We start from the raw sequence: 4,846 nt of genomic DNA, 5'->3' as shown, positions 1-4,846 counted from the left end.
CTATCGCTCCTGACTGCCCTGCATCACCGCCAGCAGGTGGTTTTGGAAATTTGATCCAATTCCTGGCAGCTCCAGTGGCGGTAGAAAACGAAGGAGGAGCTGTTGGCGGGTCACGTTCCGCTTGACTTGACAAGTGTCTCACCAGCAGGTCTTTGAACATCTGCAGACTTGTGTCTGCCAGAAAGAGAGATACAACGTAGGCTTTAAACCTAGGATCGAGCACAGTGGCCAAAATTTAGTGCTCTGATTTCAACAGATTGATCACCCGCGAATCCTGGTTAAGCGAATGAAGGGCTTCATCCACAAGTCCCACATGCCTAGCGGAATCGCTCCGTTTTAGCTCCTCCTTCAATCTCTCCAGCTGCTTCTGCAAAAGCCTGATGAGGGGAATGACCTGACTGGCAGTGTCTGAACTGACTTCACGTGTGGCAAGTTCAAAGGGTCTCTTGCACGCCCCTGTCGTTTTTAAAAAATTCTGCACCACCAAATTCATTGTATGTGCAAAACATGGGATGTGCTGGAATTTGCCCACATGTAATGCACGCACAATATTGGTGGCATTGTCCGATGTCACAAATCCCCAGGAGAGTCCAATTGGGGTAAGCTAATCTGCGATGATGTTCCTCAGTTTCCGTAAGAGGTTGTCAGCTGTGTGCCACTTATGGAAAGCAGTGATACAAAAAGTAGCCTACCTAGGAACGAGTTGGCGTTTGCGAGATGATGCTACTGGTGCCGCCGCTGTTGTTGCAGCGGGAGGCAATACATCTACCCAGTGGGCTGTCACAGTCATATAGTCCAGAATCTACCCTGCTCCACTTGTCCACATGTCCGTGGTTAAGTCGACATTGGGTACAACTGCATTTTTTAGGACACTGGTGACTCTTTTTCTGACTTCTACGTACAGTTTCAGTATCGCCTGCCTACAGAAGTGGAACCTAGATGGTATTTGGTACCGGGTACACACTACCTCAAGAAATTCTCTAAGTCCCTGTGAACTAACGACGGATACCGGACGCACGTCTAACACCAAAAAAGTTGTCAAGGCCTGAGTTATCCGCTTTGCAACAAGATGACTGCTGTGATATTTCATCTTCCTCACAAAGGACTGTTGGACAGTCAATTGCTTACTGGAAGTAGTACAAGTGGTCTTCCGACTTCCCTTCTGGGATGACGATCGACTCCCAGCAGCAACAATAGCAGCGCCAGCAGCAGTAGGCGTTACACTCAAGGATCCCTCGGAGGAATCCCAGTTAGGAGAGGACTCGTCAGAGTTGCCAGTGACATGGCCTGCAGGACTATTGGCATTCCTGTCTGAGGAGGAAATTGACACTGAGGGAGTTGGTGTGGTTTGCAGGAGCTTTGGTACAAGAGGAAGAAGGGATTTAGTTGTCACTGTCAGTGGACTGCTTCCACTGTCACCCAAAGTTTTTGAACTTCTCATTGACATCTGATGAATGCGCTCCAGGTGACGTATAAGGGAGGATGTTCCTAGGTGGTTAACATCCTTACCCCTACTTATTACAGCTTGAGAAAGGCAACACACAGCTTGACACCAGTTGTCCGCATTTCTGTTGAAATAATTCCACACCGAAGAGGTGATTTTTTTTTGTATTTTGACAAGGCATGTCAATTGCCTTATTCATCCCACGGACAACAGGTGTCCCCCCGGAGTGCCTGACTTAAACAAACCACCTCTCCATCAGAATCCTCCTGGTCAATTTCCCCCTCAGCACCAGCATCACCCATATCCTCATCCTGGTGTACTTCAACAGTGACATCTTCAATTTGAATATCAGGAACTGGACTGTGGGTGCTCCTTCCAGAACTTGCAGGGGGCGTGCAAATGGTGGAAGGAGCCACCTCTTCCCGTCCAGTGTTGGGAAGGTCAGGCATCACAACCGACACACTTGGAGTCTCCTTGGGGATTTGTGATTTAGAAGAACGCACAGTTCTTTGCTGTGCTTTTGCCAGCTTAACTCTTTTCATTTTTCTAGCGGGAGGATGAGGGCTTCCATCCTTATGTGAAGCTGACCCACTCGTCATGAGGAACATAGGAGAGGGCATTAACCGTTCCTTGCCACTCCATGTCATAAATGGCATATTGGCAAGTTTACGCTTCTCCTCAGACGCTTTTTATTTCGATTTTTGGGTCATTTTACTGAACTTTTGTTTTTTGGATTTTACATGCTCTCTACTATGACATTGGGCATCGGCCTTGGCAGACGACGTTGATGGCATTTCATCGTCTCTGCCATGACTAGTGGCAGCAGGTTCAGCACTAGGAGGAACTGGATCTTGATCTTTCCCTATTTTACCCTCCACATTTTTGTTCTCCATTTTTTAATGTATGGAATTATATGCCAGTAATATATCTGGAATTATACAGCAGTAATGTCTGGAATTAGATACCACTATATAGATACCAGACACCACTGTGACTGGAATGATGATGACCTATGCACAGTGACAGGACACTAGCACAGCACCCTACAGCAGCAAGATGCAGCACAAGACACTGGACTTTTAGACACCACAATGCAGCACAAGACAATGAGTAGTGATACTGAGCACTGATGAGGATACTAGAACTGACACTGGGCAGTGAGAACAGCACTGGACTACTGAACTGTACTACCATATACTGGTCAGTGGTCACCACAATGCAGCAATGATAATAATGAGCACAGATACACTGTGCACTGTTCAGGATAATAGAACTGAGTGATACTTGGCAGCGAGAACAGCACTGGACTACTGTACTGTACTACCATATACTGGTCAGTGGTCACCACAATGCAGCAATGATAATAATGAGCACATATACACTGTGCACTGTTCAGGATAATAGAACTGAGTGACACTGGGCAGCGAGAACAGCACTGGACTACTGTACTGTACTACCATATACTGGTCAGTGGTCACCACAATGCAGCAATGATAATAATGAGCACATATACACTGTGCACTGTTCAGGATAATAGAACTGAGTGACACTGGGCAGCGAGAATAGCACTGGACTACTGTACTGTACTACCATATACTGGTCAGTGGTCACCACAATGCAGCAATGATAATAATGAGCACAGATACACTGTTCACTGTTCAGGATAATAGAACTGAGTGACACTGGGCAGAGAGAACAGCACTGGACTACTGTACTGTACTACCATATACTGGTCTCCACAATGCAGCACTGATACTGAGCACAGATATTGAGCTGAGATTTGCTGATATTGGGCTATTCGGGCAGAGAATGTAGCCACGTCCTCTCTCTATCTCGACAATGCACGAGTTAAAATGGCGGCGACGCGCGGCTCTTTATATGGAATCCGAATCTCACGAGAATCCGACAGCGGGATGATGACGTTTTCCCCGTTCGGGTTTTGCGTGTAAGGCGGGAAGAACCGAGGCTGCCTCGGAGCCGTGTAAACCACGTGAAGTTCGGGGGGGGGGTTCGGATCTCGACGAACCGAACCTGCTCATCTCTTGCGTATATTAGATTATGCATACCTCCCAACATGTCCCATTTCAAGAGAGACAAAATGCTCTCTACCTGGATTACCCACTTAATGTATGATTAGCGTCACCTGTGTTGAACAATCTAATTGATAAAAAAGGTATTTCAAAACAGGTGATTGCAATCATAAATTAAGAAGGAAGTCCAGGTAGAGAGCATTTTGTCCATCCTGGAATGGGTCATGGTGGGATGTATAGATTGTGTATATTAAATTTAAACCAATGGTGTATATTAGTTTGAAACTGATAGTTTAATAATGCTATTAAGCAGTCCTTGGATTTGCCGACCACTTTGACTGATGTGACGATAGCAGACTCTTTATGAAGACTTAAAGTCCTGATCCCACGAGGTTCAATCTCCCAATTCAGAAAGGGAATAAGAGAAAAAGGGGGACAAATATTGTAGTGAAGTCTGAAAATGGTAATTATCCCTTATTCCGCCCCCATGGTCAACCCGAATGGGTGTTTCCATCACCCTAGTATTCTTATAATACGGAGGATGCGTACCCTACTCACATCTGAGAGGAGTTGACCTTCCCAAAAAAGGTTTCTTTTCTCAAATTCCACTTCAGACAGATGTTAGTATCTCTTACAGGGTCACCACAGTGATGTGTATATGGGGTCGTGATACCAGAGTGTACCCAACTTACTGCTGGTAGGGCTGTTTAAATCCCTTAAAGGTATCTTTACATCAATACTGAGATAAGTTGACAGATATTGGGCGTACCCAACTTACTGTTTTCAATGTGATGTCTTTCACATAAAGTTATCTTTTCACTGTCACTCTTGCTCCTTTTTTCTCTCCTTTTCAAACATGAAATACAACAGCCCAGCCACACAGCCACCTTAGCATACCGGTTACGTGGTGGTAATGAATGATGATAACACTCCGCAAAGCCGGAACCAATTGCCTCTGAGTCCTGAGTAAGGTGTGCAAAGGAGGTGGAGTGTTATCATTGATCAGGGGGATCAGGACTTTAAGTCATCATGAAGAGTCCGCTATCGTCACATCAGTCAAAGTGGTCGGCAAATCCATGGACTGCTTAACATCATATGAACATTGGTCTTCATTATGTATGGTGACTTTTAATCCTGTTTATAGTGAGCGCTGTTTGTGGTTGTGTTCACTTTGGTTTATTTGCAGTGCTTAAAGTGGTCCTGAAGAGGTGGTGGAACTCACCCTCCCACCCTAGACCTAAAGGCATTGTGTGGGCTGTAGGTGCGAGTTACAAAAATGGGGCGTGGTCTCAAAACAGAAAGGGGCGTGGTGACCCAACATGACCACAGCAGTAGCATCCCTTATACAATGCCCTCAGTTGTAGTGCAGGCA

Source organism: Pseudophryne corroboree, chromosome 3, assembly GCF_028390025.1.
Source record: "Pseudophryne corroboree isolate aPseCor3 chromosome 3, aPseCor3.hap2, whole genome shotgun sequence".
NCBI lineage: Eukaryota > Metazoa > Chordata > Amphibia > Anura > Myobatrachidae > Pseudophryne > Pseudophryne corroboree.
Note: the sequence above shows the minus strand (reverse complement) of the source record.